Source organism: Squalius cephalus (genome assembly GCF_949319135.1).
Source record: "Squalius cephalus genome assembly, chromosome: 3".
Taxonomy (NCBI): Eukaryota; Metazoa; Chordata; class Actinopteri; order Cypriniformes; family Leuciscidae; genus Squalius; species Squalius cephalus.
Window position 1 is genome coordinate 49,481,129 of NC_137124.1, and position 17,903 is coordinate 49,499,031.

The 17,903-nt window shown below is 41.5% G+C and overlaps 1 protein-coding gene and 1 long non-coding RNA gene across 7 annotated transcripts in view; one reads left to right on the plus strand and one right to left on the minus strand.

Moving 5' to 3' along the window:
* Nucleotides 1-579, minus strand: part of LOC307155603 (solute carrier family 24 member 2) — a 120,270-nt gene extending 119,691 nt beyond the window's left edge. For 4 of the 6 annotated variants that reach the window (XM_079866395.1, XM_079866394.1, XM_079866391.1 and 1 more), the window contains exon 1: nt 301-553. The gene's annotated coding sequence lies outside the window, so the exon portion shown is untranslated. Of the gene's footprint in view, nt 1-300 lie in introns of all 6 variants that reach the window. The other 2 variants (XM_079866392.1, XM_079866390.1) reach the window with 1 other exon arrangement.
* The window catches only part of LOC307155625, an 821,100-nt gene that overhangs the window by 771,542 nt on the left and 31,655 nt on the right, over nt 1-17,903 (plus strand). The gene's annotated exons all lie outside the window — the stretch shown is intronic.

A 17,903-nucleotide genomic window follows, 5' to 3' on the forward strand; every position in this document is an offset into this window, starting at 1 on the left:
AAAGGGGGGTATGGCTGTCATACCTGAATAATCACAGTCTGTCTGACATGCAACAGACATGTGATTCTCATGACCTCTGAGCTCTGTGTGCCGAAATATGATTATTATAGGCTAAATAATCAATAGTCTGATATATGAAGGTAAGTTCTGATCTAACGCAACGTTGTCTGCTCATACTCTTAATAACACTATTGATGCATCATGTGCAGTGTACAACGCACCATTTCTGAACTGTATATTAAAAGCAAATAAACACATTGATAAACTCACTGATCGAATAAATGAAAAAATGTGACTTACATTCAGAGGTGATGGATGAAAGCGACGGTTCGGCGCGACGCATACAGCAGGTTGACAGTCCGCGTGCGTCCTCTCTCGTGCCCTCCAGTAATTTCTTTCCGACTATGATGATGCTGATGATGTTATTTAGGGGCGGAGCTCCGAGAGCGCGTCTCTGTGTCCAATTTCATGCTCTTATTCCCAGACATTACCTATGGCTAGGAGCGAAGTTCAAACCGACCACAGCCCCTCTCTCTTTCTCTGTGTGTGTGTGTGTGTGAGAGAGAGAGAGAGAGAGAGAGAGAGAGAGAGAGAGAGAGAGAGAGAGAGAGAGAGAGAGAGAGAGAGAGAGAGAGAGAGAGAGAGAGAGAGAGAGAGAGAGAGAGAGAGAATGCGCAGCGGTGTCGCCCAACACGATTCCGCGCAGCGGTGTGGTTCTGTGACATCACAATGGCCCAAGTGGAAGCGTTACCGTGGTTACATCAGCAGCGTTCTCCGACAGGCGAAGTCTAACATCATCACGAGTTTCGACTGATAGAAAAAGCACTAATCATCATGTTCACACATACTCCCCCTCCCTTCTCATTCATAATTGACATGACACTGTGTTGTTTTTAAATGGTGCTTCTGGTTATGGCAACATGCAGATACCTTTACTTTATACAAATAAATACATATTTTTACACAATGACAATATCAAAAGCAAAATATAATGTTTTTGCTGTAATCAATAACAGTAATGAGATTTACAGAGAAGTTTTTATGAAAGCTGTGTCGCATAAAAAAAAAAAAAAGCCCTTATTTGCTTCATCATGACTGTCCATGTTGAGTGAGTTCATTTATTCAGTTTCTTGAGCGAGCTGACAGGGAGCTGACTCTTCATTTTTATTATTCAAAAATAATGGCTGTGTTTACTTGTAGGCTACTCTCCGGAGACAGAAGTGTTTAAGTGTTGGGGTGTAGGAGTGTTGCTGGTGTTTAGTCGGGTTGTTGTGTGTGTGTGTGTGTGTGTGTGTGTGTGTGTGTGTGTGTGCGTGCGTGCGTGCGTGTGTGTGTGTGTGTGTGTGTGTTGTTTGGGAATGTTTATTCGGGTAATTGCTTTTATGCACTGTGCAGATCTATGCAGGACTTTTTTGCTGAATCTATTACAATTGCCCACGCAGAATCCAGAACACTCTCGTCCTCATTAGCGCGCGCGCGCACACACACACACACACACACACACACATTCTCGCTGTCTCATTAAGATTGATGGACACAATTCAAAGTGAGTAATGATTTACAGTCTGCTAGTCCCAGCAAACACTATTGGTTGCAATTAGGTAATGTTGTAGCACAACGTTTTAAAAACTTTTTTTTTTAAATGGATAAATAGTGAAAATACCAAACTGGTATGTTTTCTTTAAGTATAGTAAAAAAAAAACCCGTACATATCACGTTTGTTTAGGCTACTACTAAAAGGAAACTGGACCAAAATACAACTTTTGGGAGACGTTTTATTCAGGTGTTAAAATAACGTAATCTGCACGTTGGAATAAGACGTTTTAAAAACGTTGTTAAAATACCAAACTGGTACGTTTTCTTTAAGTTGTCAAAAAAACCTAGATATCACGTTTGTCTACAAAAACGAAACTAGACCAAACTAACCCAGCCAGCACCAGACGTCATTTGAACGTTGTTTTTTGTGCTAAATCAAGTTGGCCCGTCAATAAATGAGTTAGCCCATACGTTCCCACATACGTGTCATGATTCCTGTCTTGTGTTCCCCTTGTCTTGTGTGGACTTTTGTTATTTCCTGTCCTGTGCCATGTTTTGTAGTCCTTTGTAGTTTTTCTTGTTTATTAGTCTCCCAGGTGTTTCTGATTAACCACACCCCCTTGTTATCTTGTTTAGCTTGTTTGCCTGTGTATATATACCTCAGTGCTTCAGTTGTTGTTTGTCGGTCGTTGTAGCTGTTTCCTTGTTCTGGTCCTGAGTGCCGTGTTCTGTTGTTTACCTGGATTTCCGTGTTCTGTTGTTTACCTGGATTTCCTGTTTGTTTTATTAAAATAACGCTTGCATATGGATTCTCTCTCTGCTTCATTCCTGCCTACATTGTAACAGAATGACCGACCAAAGATGAATCCAGCAGCATTAAGGGTGAATCTCCAGCCAAGTAGGCGGCCACGCCTGATTCTGATTCCCAGGATGGCCGCCGCCATGATGCCTGAGTATCTCCAGCCAAGAAGGCAGCCACGCCTGATTCTTATTCCCAGGATGCCTGCTGCCACATCTGCCGAGCCGGAGCTTCTTCACGTCATGCCTGCAAAGCCTGAGTCTCTTCGCGTCATGCCTGCAAAACCTGAGTCTCTTCGCGTCATGCCTGCAAAGCCTGAGTCTCTTCGCGTCATGCCTGCAAAGCCTGAGTCTCTTCGCGTCATGCCTGCAAAGCCTGAGTCTCTTCGCGTCATGCCTGCAAAGCCTGAGTCTCTTCGCGTCATGCCTGCAAAGCCTGAGTCTCTTCGCGTCATGCCTGCAAAGCCTGAGACTGTTCACGTCATGCCTGCCGATCCAGAGACTGTTCACGTCACGTCACGTCTGCCGATCAAGAGACTGTTCACGTCTCATCTGTTCCAGTGTCTCCGGACAAGATGGCCGCCGCCGAGCCAGTGTCTCCGGACAAGATGGCCGCGGCCGAGCCTGTGTGTGTTCCTGTTCCTGTGTCTGTTCCAGTGTCTCCAGACAAGATGGCCACCGCCGAGCCAGTGATTCTGGACAAGATGGCCGCTGCCGCCGAGCCAAAGTCTGTGATGGTCCTGCCCAGCTCAAAGCCCTCTTCGCCGCTGGTCCTGCCCAGTTCAAAGCCCTCTTCGCCGCTGGTCCTGCCCAGCTCAAAGCCCTCTTCGCTGCTGGTCCTGCCCAGCTCAGAGTCTCCTTCGCCGCTGGTTCCGTCCAGTCCAGAGTCTCCTTCGCCGCTGGTCCCGTCCAGCCCAGAGTCTCCTTCGCCGCTGGTTCCGTCCAGTCCAGAGCTTCCTTCGCCGCTGGTTCCGTCCAGCCCAGAGCTTCCTTCGCCGCGAAACGAGCGGTTTGTGTGAGAAAACGAACAGTATTTATATCGTTTTTACCTCTTGTAACACAGCCACGTCCAAGTGATCTGGTGCAGACTGGTGCATAGATATATACACTAGATGTCGCCTTGGCTACGCAGTTCATAACGAATGCCGTAGCCAAGGCGACATCTAGTGTATATATCTATGCACCAGTCTGCGCACACGTCACACAGCAGGATGCGCGCACGCCCTCAGATCACTTGGACGTGGCTGTGTTACAAGAGGTAAAAACGATATAAATACTGTTCGTTTTCTCACACAAACCTCTCGTTTCGTGTCTTAGGCCATCAATGTGTACTTACGATGGGGAATTGTTTTATTTGGACGATGGGGAATTGTTTTAATTTCGACTCTGTGCATACTCTTTGAGACAGTGACCACATACCTGCATAATATGACTGAGAGACAAGAACGGTTTGACCTAAAAATATCAAAATTGAAACTACTGCGGAAAAAAAGACTACATCTTGGATGCCCTTGAGGTAAGCTAAAACATACCAAAATTTAATTTCCAAGTGAACTATCCCTTTAAATCTTGCACGTATGTAGAGGGAAAACTCCAGTGTAGGCCTACTTCACATTTTGGACAACCATTGTTTTTTTACAATTACATTTTGGCTATTGTTTTCTTTCTCACTTTAGATGCTGGAGAAAAAAAAACAGCCAGGCTAAAGCATTCAAAGTGGAAACTTCTGTCGTGGCTCAACAATCCTTGAGAGCCATGGCTAACTCTTTCACTTAAATAATTAATTTATAATTCACTTAACTGTAGCCCAAGCTCACATTTCAATAATTAATTTCAAGATTCGAATGTTGGCCATGTCTAAATCAGTAACTGAATATACTCCGCATGCAAACATTTGGACGTTTAATGACCGTTGAAAAGACGTCCGTCCGACACGTCCCGTCATGGTTGAAAAATAGTTCCAAAATGAAAGTTGAACGGACGTCTTCGACGTCATCTGGCCGTGAATTCCACGTCTCTTCTGCACGTCCCTGGACGTCTAAATGCGTCGTCATATGTGTTTAAATGTGTTGCTGCATAATTTAAGTGTATATAAGCCTGCATATAAAATAATCACACACCTATTGTGTAACATCGTGAAAGGCAATCAAGTCTTGAGGTTTACACATCTTGACAAAGGTTCTAAAAGGGTCCAAAATTGGTCCAGTCAGACCTGACCCAGCAAACATTTGGACGTTTAATGACCGTTGAAAAGACGTCCGTCCGAGACGTCCCGTCATGGTTGAAAAATAGTTCCAAAATGAAAGTTGAACCGACGTCTTTGACGTCATCTGACCGTGAATTCCACGTCTTTCCTGGCCGTGAATTCCACGTCTTTTCTGGCGTGAATTCCACGTCTTTTCTGGCCGTGAATTCCACGTCTTTTCTGCCGTCCCTGGACGTCTAAATGCGTCGTCATCTGTGTGTTTAAATGTGTTGCTGCATAATTTAGGTGTATAAGCCTGCATATAAAATAATCACACACCTATTGTGTAACATCGTGAAAGGTAATCAAGTCTTGAGGTTTAGCCTACACATCTTGACAAAGGTTCTAAAAAGGTGGTCCAGTCAGACCTGAACGTCAATAAAACGTTTTAATAACGTGTAGGCTACATCACAAAAAAGAACACATTATTTGTGAAAATAAGCAAAAAAGAAGCATGTTCCGATTTAGCACAACATTTTATTGATCTTGAACAACCAAAATTTCTCTTTATTTTTTTCAATGTTTAACATTTCGTGAGCTTAGAATTATAAGGTTCTATCTCCACTTTTGGTTGAAATTGAGTTTTTGACAATCTGATCCATTAGGTGTTTATTAATGCCTGTGTGGTGTTATTTTTGTAAAAAAAATAAATAAATTTGTTAGTAGTTATTAATAAAATAAAAAGGTTCCATCTCACAAAACATAAACCGAGTTTGATGCTCAATAAACTACCCTAAACGGAGATAGAACCTTATAATTCTAAGCTCTCAATTTGTTAACCAAACTAAAATACCAATTCCAAAATACTGAATTATTATATAAAGGGATAGTTCACCCAAAAATGAAAATTCTGTCATTTACTCACCCTCATGTTCCAAACCTGTATGAGTTTCTTTCTTCTGCTGAACACAAAAGAAGATATTTTGAAGAATGTTTGTAACCAAGCAAATAGAGCAACCATTGACTACCATTATTGGAGAAAAAATGATTATGGTAGTTAATGGGAAGCAACATCTGCTTGGTTACAAACATTCTTCCAAACATCTTTGTGTTTAGCATAGAAAGGTATACAGGTTTGAAACATGAGGTTGAGTAAATGATGACAATTTTCATTTTTGGGTGAACTATCCCTTAAACACATTGGTTGGCTCATTTTTTGTATCCACCACCCCCAGCTCTTCCTGGAGCGTGTTTCAGGTGTTCTGCCATTGCTGCATCAATTTCAGAGTCTGTAGCATTTGTGCTCCACCTCTTCACAGCATCTAAGGGAAGAGAATATATTTATTTTTAAAATAAATAAAAAATAAATTGAGGTAAATGACATGTACTTATTTTCAAAATATTTTTATGGTCTACAGCTAAATTTAAAAAACCATGGAACAAGATGAATGAATCATGAATGAAACATTAGAAAAAGGTAATCAACATGCATTACATTTTATTTTGTTGTATAAAAGATGTTCTGCTTTAAATTGGTGTTAGATCAGTTGGGGGGTGGGGGGAACAGCATTTGTCCCCTGCCTCTTCAATACCACTGTGGTGCCCTTGAGAAAGACCCTAACTAGGTGTGTAACTGTGAGAAAGTGAACAGGACATTTCTGATAAAGATAGGTGGGCTGTGATGTCCCCTGAATAGACATGTTTAGCAATTCTAAAATTACAAAATATTTTTAAAGCAGTTACTGAAAACATACATGTTCAAATCCAGCTAAACATTTCATTCTACTTTAGATAATTTACTTTCTGAAAGAAACTCTCAAAAGGCTATTAATAAGTTACAGTTATAACTTTGACTGTATCATTAAACATACTTTATACTATGGTATACCGTTGTATAAGTTCAAAGTAACTTTTAGCCTACTTGCTAATTTTAGCCAAACTCAGTTAGCCAATTTCAGTTGACAATGTGGGCATCATTTCTTTCGGTTCATTAATGTCAAACAAGTAAAACTCTAGCACGTGAATCTAATAATACAAAATGTACGTACCCAACAGTAGATTTCTAATAATATGGATGGATAAAACACGCGCCTCAATTCCTCCTTTCCTCGTGGTTGTTCAAACTTCAATGTTCCGGAGTCTATTGGGAGAACGCGTTAACATCTCGTGAGATAATCTATCCTATCGCGGGAATTTGTAATGTCGCAAGATCTTTTGTTACTACATCTTGGCAGCACAGTTTTGGCAATTACATCCAACTCAGACATAAATGGTGATCGGATATATTTCTGTTTTACATGTATATGCATACATTCCATAAAAAAATAAGAACGAATACATCAGGTACAACAGGTTGAAATAATGACTAAAATGCAGAGGCTTTGCATTCACTTAACCACACTGGGCACTTTGTGATTATAATTTATTTAAACAAGATAAAGTAAATATATTTACTTTGTATACAAATCGTGTATTTCATAAATAATTCCTTTTTTTTTTTTTTTTTCTGTCTTGCTTGACTAGACGTGTAAAAGACGTCAGTGGACGTGTATTCACAGCCTTGACTAGCCGTGTAAAGGACGTCAGTGGACGTCTTCACAACCTCTTAAAAACTACTTGGGCAATTAAATGAATTATTGCAGTATTAACCATGCAAGGATTAAGCACAGCTATTGCATATTTCACAAGGATTTCATAGAAGGTCATGATGGACTATTAAATGCACGTGTAAAAGACGTCGCCAGGTGACGTCCTCTCATCCGATACACTGTATATTGAACTACACGTAGCTAAAAGTCAAAATAACAATACATGCAACCCCAGAGAACTGTAGACATCTGAATGCATTTTTAGGAAATGTTCTGTGTTACATATTTTTACCGATTTATGCCGTCCTACCGCGACTATTTTTGGCCAGGGACGACGTTGCCGTCGGACCAATGTTTGCTGGGGAACGTCAATAAAACATTTTAATCACATGTACATCACAAACAAGAACACATTATTTGTGGACATAAGCAAAAAAGAAGCAGGTTCTGATTTAGCATAACATTTTATTGATCTTGAACAGCCAAAATTTCTCTTTATTTTTTTCAATGTTTAACATTTGTTAACCAAACTAAAATACCAATTACAAAATACTGACTTATTATATAAAGGGATAGTTCACCCAAAAATGAAAATTCTGTCATTTACTCACCCTCATGTTCCAAACCTGTATGAGTTTCTTTCTTCTGCCGAACACAAAAAAAAAAAAATATTTTGAAGAATGTTTGTAACCAAGCAAATAGAGCAACCATTGAGAATTATTGGAGAAAAAATGATTATTGTAGTTAATGGGAAGCGACATCTGCTTGGTTACAAACATTCTTCCAAACATCTTTGTGTTTTGCATAACATAGAAAGGTATACAGGTTTGAAACATGAGGTTGAGTAAATGATGATAATTTTCATTTTTGGGTGAACTATCCCTTAAACACATTGTTTGGCTCATTTTTTGGGACATGGAACAAGATGAATGAATCATGAATGTAACATTAGAAAAAGGTAATCAACATGCATTACATTTTATTATATTGTATAAAAGATGATCTGCTTTAAATTGGTGTTAGAACAGTTGGGGGGTGGGGGGAACAGCATTTGTCCCCTGCCTCTTCAATACCACTGTGGTGCCCTTGAGAAAGACCCTTAACTAGGTGTGTAACTGTGAGAAAGTGAACAGGACATTTCTGATAAAGACAGGTGGGCTGTGATGTCCCCTGAATAGATAAAGGGTACCAATAAAAATTACATCAATATACAAGGAACAACCCTTGCCCTTCGTCGTCTCCACTTCTTTTGGTATTCAGAGGACATAATTCTAAAATTACAAAATATTTTTAAAGCAGTTACTGAAGACATACATGTTCAAATCCAGCTAAACATTTCTTTCTGTTTCAGATAATTTACTTTCTGAAAGAAACTCTCAAAAGGCTATTAATAAGTTGCAGTAATAACTTTGACTGTATCATTAAACATACTTTATACTATGGTATACCGTTGTATAAGTTCAAAGTAACTTTTAGCCTACTATCTAATTTTAGCCAAACTCAGTAAATTTCAGTTGACAATGTGGGCATCATTTCTTTCGGTTCATTCATGTCAAACAAGTAAAACTCCAGCATGTTAATCTAATAATACAAAATGTACTTACCCAACAGTAGATTTTTAATAATATCGATACAACTCCCTCCTCAGTTCCTCCTCTCCTCGTGGTTGTTCAATGTTCCGGAGTCTATTGGGAGAACACGTTAACATCTCGCGAGATAATCTATCCTATCGCGGGATTTTGTAATATCGCGAGATCTTTTGTTACTACATCTTGGCAGCACAGTTTTGGCAATTACATCCAACTCAGACATAAATGGTGATCGGATATATTTCTGTTTTACATGTATGCATACATTCCATAAAAAAATAAGAACGAATACATCAGGTACAACAGGTTGAAATAATGACTAAAATGCAGTGGCTTTGCAATCACTTAACCACACGGGGCACTTTGTGATTATAATTTATTTAAACAAGATAAAGTAAATATATTTACTACAAATCGTGTATTTCATATAGATAATTCCTGTTTTTTTTCTGTCTTGCTTTACTAGACGTGTAAAAGACGTCAGTGGACGTCCATTCACAGCCTTGACTAGCCGTGTAAAGGACGTCAGTGGACGTCTTCACAACCTCTTAAAAACTACTTGGGCAATTAAATGAATTATTGCAGTATTAACCATGCAAGGATTAAGCACAACTTTTGCATATTTCACAAGGATTTCATAGAGGGTCATGATGGACTATAAATGCACGTGTAAAAGACGTCGCCAGGTGACGTCCTCTCACCCGATACACTACACGTAGCTAAAAGTCAAAATAACAATTATACATGCAACCCCAGAGAACTATAGACATGTACAAATGTATCTGAATGCATTTTTAGGAAATGTTCTGTGTTACATATTTTTACCGATTTATGCCGTCCTACCGCGACTATTTTTGGCCAGGGACACGACGTTGCCGTCGGACCAATGTTTGCTGGGTATGAACTGTGATTTTTTTTTAGTAGGCTACGAGAGCTTTTAGAGAATCAAGATTTGTTTGTTAATAACGTTGCGTTCATGTGCTTAGTGAATGAGACCAAAATGCTGCTTAATCTAGCAAGACTATTTATTTAACAGTCTACAATAATCATAACATTTTTTTTATTCTTCTTTGACAGACCCAAATTTGACATGCACACTTTTATATGTTGTTTCACAAATTAATTGTTTCACTAAGGTGACACAAACAACTGATTTAATTGCAATGATTTAAATTTCAGTCCCCTCCCCTCTTCCACTCTGAAAGCGAAAAAGAAAATTAAAGTGTAGCTAGTTTTGGCATTTTGTTGTTGTTTTAATTAAATGTACTTTTTATGTAATTAATTCAGTTTTCTGGGAAAAAAAAGAGAGATTTTGAGAGAATTTTATTTATTAAATAACATTTGAAAAACCTGTATAAACTGAACACCAAAGAACAATATTAACTAGGCCTGTGCAAATTATTAACAATATATACCTAAGTTAAATAAATAAATAGCCAAAGCTCTAACACTTCTTCAACTAGCTCGCGTCACATGGAAAGGTACATGACACGTAACATGTAAAAAAGACGCTTATAAGTAAACATTTTTTTTTATATTTGGTTGGGATGAGTCACTGAGTATTTAATTATAGAATATCGAATAGATTGTGCGATTATTGTCTAAAAAAATATCCATGTTTTCGGTGCTGATGCGGTAGTCACGCGTTCATGTTTGTAAGCGTAGCTCTGCCAATAAAGCACCTAAAAGCTGTCACAAAGAACCATCAAAAGTAATGATTATGAATATGTCAAATATAGCAAGGAGACATTTAAATTGTTTATTAATAAGTGTTTTCTGTCAGTGTCGACTGCAAAGATGCTGACTGGCGATCTTCGCAGTTGTGATCTTTGCGCCAGAGAGAAATGCACATTTCATATGGATTACATAAGCAGAGAGCAGTCTGTTTTCTTTCGTTTTGAATTGTTCTGTTTAAAAGTAGACATTTCAATATAGATATATTTCTCAGGTCTGTGAGGCAAGTAGGCTATACCTTATAAGCTGTGTTTCGGTTCATTTATGAGACGACCTCCAGTTCAGGGGCCGGCGCCTCTGTGTCCTCATGATTATCTATTGTCTGCTATATTTACTTCTTATATTATTGTAGAACACAGTGTGTGAGGAACACTTCAAGGTAATTTACATCCAAAGCACAACCTGCAAACCTCGTTTTGGTGATTTCGGGTGAATGTGTTATAACCAAGATGACGTCCAGAAAGTAAGACGTGATATTTACGTTTTAAGAACATCGCATTAACAGCGTTAAAAAACAACGCTTATGCAACGTTTTTACAACGTTATGAAACGTAAAAAAAAAAAAAAAAAGTATTTATAACATAAAAAACCCCGACATTTCTCGTATTAAATACGTCGGATAAAAACGTTATCACAACCTTTTCACGACGTGGAAAAAAACGTTTTTAAAACGTTTTTGTGTTTGCTGGGGTGTTAACTCACCTCTCTATCAATTTATGATTGCGTAGTCTGTCCTTACTCAGTAACTGATCTTGAAGATGGCATATAGAGTAGGCCTACACACACACACATACACACACACACTGTTTGACAAGTCAAACCCTTTTCAAGGTCACGTTAAAAATGTATATGGAAAGCAATCGGTCGTACCCTTAGATTAAATGGTGAGAAGTATTAACGATGAGATCATTATACAGGCTAGCAAATATTCTAACAAAATGACCTCAAGTACCCAGCGCTAGTTTCGACAACATTGTATTGCTTCCTTTGAAGTTGCAGTGAAAAAGGCGTTGTGTATTATTTATATATGTGTGTGTGTGTGTGTTTTATAACACAGGGGGCCCTATTTTAACGATCTGAAACGCAAGTAACTTTGTGGGCGGGTCTTGGCGCTGTTGCTATTTTCCCGGCGGGATAAATGACTCTTGCGCCAGGCGCAAATCTAAAATGGGTTGGTCTGAAGTAGCTTCATTATTCATAGGTGTGGTTTGGGCGTAACGTGAAATAAACCAATCAGAGCATCATCTCACATTCCCTTTAAGAGCAGACGCGCTTGTTCTAAAGCGGATTCCTATTATAACGGCGGATTTGCCAGGCGCGCGCCAGGATCGGTTCACAGCCAAGGAGAGCAACGCTCTCGTCAGGGACGTTGGGGATGGAGAAACCCACCCAAATTAACTTCGGTTAAAAAGGCGTATGATAATTTGGGTAAATGTGAAAGCTAGATGTATGCTTTTATAATAAATTGTCTATCTATCTATCTATCTATCTATCGTAATAATGTATGATTTGCAAAAATGAAAACTGCTGCTTCTGTGTAGATGAGATAATCAAAGTGTATGCACGTTGTGCACACGCTACATTGATTATGGCCAAGCATGCACCCTTAAAATATCATATGAATAACATGCGCAACGCGCCACTGACTTTAAACTATTTTTTCCTGGTTAGTGGCGCAACTGTTTTCTAAACCTGCAAAATAGCATGAAGGAACATTTGCGCCTGAACACACCTCCTTTTTTGCGCTGAACCGCCCAGGGAGCGCAAGTTCATTCCCTAGTTTAGCGACGTGCTTCTGTGGAGGGGGGTGCAAAATAGGAATGATAAATGCGTTGGTGTACAAAGTCAATTGCGCTGGGTGCAAGATAGGGCCCAGGGTGTTGTGATGCGTCTAGTGCAGTGGTGTAGAAAGAGAGGAAGTTGCATGCTTGTGTGTTACTTGCTTGCCAGCCTCTTGCTTACAGCTCACTGCCGCTGGCTAGCCCTTGGTGGTGAACATGGAAGCAACTATTGTGTAAGTCTCCCCATGCCAGTATAAAGCCTCTCCCTCACCAAGACTCCTGTCAGGCCTCCACGTGGCTACACACGGCAACTGAGTACCTTGCGGTCTCTTGGCAGGGGATCTCGGAGCTGCGGTGGTCCCCAGAGGTCATTTTATGATCAACCACCATCCCGCTGCCTTTCGGGTAAGTCTGGTAAGACTATAATCCTTGCCATCGGATTATATCCCCCTACAGCAAGGACAAGCGAACAGCATACAAGAGGCACGGCAAGAGCGCGCAAGTGTGTTTTTCTAGAATACTCTGTTCTCCTGTTATTTCAGTGCTGCATTTTAGTCAAGGTAAGCCCATCTTCGATTCTCTGCTTATTTTGTATTTTTAACCTCACATAATTCTGTATTTTAGTTAGACGCGTTGCCACATTAAACAAACAGCCGCGAGTGAAACTTATTATTGTTGCAGTCTAATTTGCACGTAAGCCTTTGCTCCTATAGCACTTTCGATTTGGCACATTTTCGCGTCATTCACTTAATTGCCCGACCGAAACAGCTGTACTCACTCAAGCGGTGAAAGCATTATCTGTATATCGGTGTAATTTGCGCGCTGTCGCGGAAGCGTCAGCGGAAGCATTCAGCTCTCGTGTTCAGCCTCCTCGTGTGAAGACCGACTCGGGTAAAGACCATCGACTCTACCTGCGCGACTCCACCGAGCAAGGACACCAGAAAGACACTTAAGTATCTCCTTTCCCCCTTTCCTTCCCTCTTTTTATCTTATTGTTCGCCTTAATCAACATGTGCTTTCAATACATTCCTGTTATCTCTCGGCAACGCCCTTTCATCACGCGCAAAAGGCAGCGCAATACTGCCAATCTGCGTCCCATTCTCTCATCCTCATACACTCCTCTCTCTCTTTCCGTGGGTCTATGGAATTGTCAGTCAGCAGTCAATAAAGCTGACTTCATTCCAGCCTTTGCATCTCATTCTACTCTTAGTATCTTGGGCTTGACTGAGACCTGGATTCGTCCAGAAGACTCAGCAACCCCCGCTGCTCTCTCTAGCAATTTCTCCTTCTCCCACTCCCCTCGCCAGTCTGGGAGAGGTGGGGGTACAGGGCTTCTCGTTTCTAACAATTGCAAATACTCCACGCTCTCTTATCTATGCAATAACAACTCATTTGAATATCATGCTATTACACTTACAACTCCCATTAAGATCCATATTGTAGTCATTTATCGCCCCCCAGGTCAGCTGGGTAACTTTGTAGATGAGCTGGATGTGCTGCTGTCCACTTTCCCTGAGGACGACACCCCACTTCTAGTCTTCGGCGACTTCAACATCCATCTCGAAAAGCCGCATGCAACAGACTTCATCTCTCTCCTAGCCTCTTTTGATCTCAAACGACTCATCACCTCAGGTACTCACAAATCAGGCAACCAACTGGACCTAGTTTACACACGCAACTGCACCACAGAGAACATTTTGGTGAGACCCCTCCATGTTTCAGATCATTTCCTCATTACTTTCAGTCTACAACTCTCTACCCCTGCACCACCACCCCCACCACCAGTCACTTTCAGACGAAACCTGCGCTCACTTTCCCCCTCCCATCTCTCCTCTGCTGTGTCATCTTCTCTTCCCCCACCCTCACAATTCTCATCTCTGAATGTGTACCGCAACGGACACCTTATGCTCCACTCTAACCTCTTCTCTAGACATTATCTGCCCTCTCTCCTCCAGGCCAGCACGCGCTACTCCCTCCAACCCCTGGTTGTCTGAGGTTCTTCGTGAACACCGGACCGAACTCAGGGCAGCGGAGAGGAAATGGAACAAATCAAAAGACGCATCTGACCTGAGTATGTATAAATCTCTCCTCTCTTCCTTTTCTGTGGATGTTCATGCTGCAAAATCTTCATACTTCCACAACAAGATCAACAGCTCCTCCAACACACGATCACTCTTCAAGACATTCAACTCCCTCCTCTGTCCACCTCCACCACCACCCGCCTCCTCCTTAACTGCTGACGATTTTGCAAACTTCTTCACCAACAAAACAACAGCTATCAGCAGTCAGTTCTCTGCACCACACACACAGGAACCCAGACCGACCCCTTCCACAGCCAATATCCCTCTGTCCTCCTTTTCTTCGCTAACCGAGGAAGAAGTATCTACACTTCTCCTCTCCAGTCCAGTCTTGTCTCTAAACAACCAGCTAGATGTCAACCAATCTGGCTTCAAGAAAGGGCATTCAACTGAGACTGCATTACTGTCAGTCACAGAAGCCCTACGGATCGCAAAAGCTGCTTCCAAATCTTCAGTCCTCATTCTCCTGGATCTGTCTGCTGCCTTCGACACTGTGAATCATCAGATCCTTATGTCCAGCCTCTCAGCACTGGGCATCACAGGAACTCCTCTCCACTGGTTTGAGTCCTATCTCACAGGTAGGTCCTTCAAGGTCGCATGGAGAGGCGAGGTATCCAGAGCACATCAACTGACCACAGGGGTTCCCCAGGGTTCAGTTCTTGGTCCCCTCCTCTTCTCCATCTACACCACATCACTGGGACACATCATCCAGGCACATGGCTTCTCCTACCACTGCTATGCTGATGACACACAGCTCTTCCTCTCGTTTCAACCAGATGATCCCACAGTAGCTGCACGGGTCTCAAGCTGTCTGGCGGACATCTCCACATGGATGAAGGAACATCACCTACAGCTCAACCTGGCAAAGACTGAGCTTCTCGTCCTCCCTGCCAATCCGTCACTACAGCACGACTTCACCATCCAGCTAGATTCATCATCAATCACCCCATCAAGGTCGGTCAGAAACCTTGGAGTAACGTTTGATGACCAGCTGACCTTCACAGATCACATTTCAAAGACAGCTCGATCATGCAGGTTTGCACTGCACAACATCAGGAAGATCAGGTCTTTCCTAACTGAGCATGCAACACAACTTCTCGTCCAGGCCCTGGTCATTTCTAGGCTTGACTACTGTAATGCTCTTCTGGCCGGACTTCCAGCATGTGCAACCAAACCCCTACAGTTGATCCAGAATGCTGCAGCTCGCCTTGTCTTCAACGAGCCCAAGAGGGCACACGTCACTCCACTGTTCATCTCTCTGCACTGGCTACCTCTCGCTGCTCGCATCAAGTTCAAGGCATTGACGCTTGCTTACAGATCTGTCACAGGCTCAGCTCCCTCCTACTTTCACTCACTCCTACGAGTCTACATCCCTACCAGACGCCTACGATCGGTCAACGAGCGATACCTCGTAGTTCCATCACAGAAAGCCGCAAAATCACTTTCCAGAACATTCTCATTCACAGTTCCATGCTGGTGGAACGCTCTCCCCACCCTCATCCGGAACGCAGAATCCCTGACAACATTCAAAAGACAGCTGAAAACCAATCTATTCCGTGAACACTTAACCTCTTAGAAAAAAAAAAAAAAAAAAAAAAAAAAAAAATCCTTTCCCTTTGAAACATCACTTATCAGGCTTATGCTACTCTGAATAATGCCTGAACTTCGTATTTTGAGCACTCCTTGCGTTGTTGTTGTTTTTGCCTCTTCATGATGACTCGCTTAATTTAGTCCTAATTTGTAAGTTGCTTTGGATAAAAGCATCTGCTAAATGACTAAATGTAAATGTAAATGTACAGCAAAGTAGTGGTGCTGGAGCAGGCGCATCTCTCTCATCACTTAAATCATTTCTGTGTGCAGGTATCATCTATTATCTTGTGGTGTGTCTTCAAGATCCTCTGTAATCAAGTCCCCTGGCGATGGAGTGCTTGGCAACGGGGGCAGGACTGAATGATCTGGGAGCCTCTAGCTCAGACTCTGCACAGTGGTGGCACAGGGTATATGGTCGTCAGCAGCTGGAATGAGTGGCAGCTGCTCCCGGCAGACCCCTGTGCGTCTGAGCAGTCCTATTAAGGAATCGCACTGCTCACCCCAATTGGGGAAGGATCTAGAAAAGGTGATCTAAACATTGCCCACTCAGACCTAGCCTGGATAGGATGCCGCACCTATCGGGCCATTCCGTTTCAGCGGTCGCAAAATGCAAAAGAAATATATTTCATTACGTATAGCAACATGGAACATTAGAACTCTCCTGGATTCAAACTATGGCACTAATCGACCTAGTCGAAGGACAGCATTGGTTGCTGCTGAGCTTAAACGTTATAACATTGATATAGCCGCACTAAGTGAAACCAGATTTCTGGGTGAAGGATCATTGAAGGAGGAAGGTGAGGGTTATACATTTTTCTGGAGAGGGTACCCTATAGGAGGACAAGATCTATATGGTGTCGGTCTGGCGATTAAAAATAGCATTCTCCCAAACCTCACTGAAACCCCAATTGGCATCAGTGAGAGGTTAATGTCACTCCGCTTTCCCCTTGCTGGAAAACAATATGCTACTATTTTCAGTGCTTATGCACCTACTCTTCCATCAGCAAAAGAGGTAAAGGACAGTTTCTATGAGGCACTGGATGAGGCCCTTAGGAAAGTTCCACGACATGATAAAATTTTACTGCTGGGCAATTTTAATGCAAGAGTGGGACGAAATAGTGATATCTGGGATGGAATAATTGGACGACATGGCATTGGGAATGTAAACACCAATGGATTAAGACTCCTGAGTCTTAGACTGTGCTGAACACAGTCTAACCATCACTAATACCATGTTTCAATTAAAAAACAAATACAAAACCTCTTGGTTACACCAGTGGTTTTCAAACCCTGGGTCGCGACCCTCCGTTGGGTCGCGAGACTTAAAAAATGGGTCGCCAGGATGATTTAAGGAAAATATAATTAAATTAAAAAACAAAATTTGTTTTCATAAAATCATAGTCTATAGGCCTATATAAAAGAAACACGCGCAATATGGCTATTTAAACAATTAATAGATTAATAAAACGAAAGAAAAAACTGACAGCATGCTGCTGAGTTTGGTTCGTTTGGCGCGGCGCCTCACAAACAAGTTGACGGAAAGGAAACCGAGACGGCAGTTTGTTTGTTTTCTTTATTTTACAAAAGCACAATGTTGTGTTTTATTGCGAGTGTACACAAATATAAATAAATACTTTGCAGTTTCGAATGATGTCCTGAACAAAATAACGGAGTAGGCTATATTTATATGATTCCATCGTGCCTGTGGCGCCTCACACGCACACAACATATTCCAGCATTGCAATCTTGACATCGCAGCCGGTTCATTATCAAAATAAAATAGTCAACCTCACATAAAAATTACACTGCTCTGTTTAAATAGTCAATAGCCTACAATTCGTGCCATTCAGTGTAAGCACCGCTCCACTGTGATGTTTCCAAGCACATTTTTGCGCATGTGAAGAGGGTGATTTTCTGAAGAGGGATCGATATTGGAACGTACGTGAGTGAAGTACAAAGAAGCCCACGAGCGTAATTTCCTATGGGGACAGGGGGGACATGTCCTCCCCACTTTTCAAAATCCC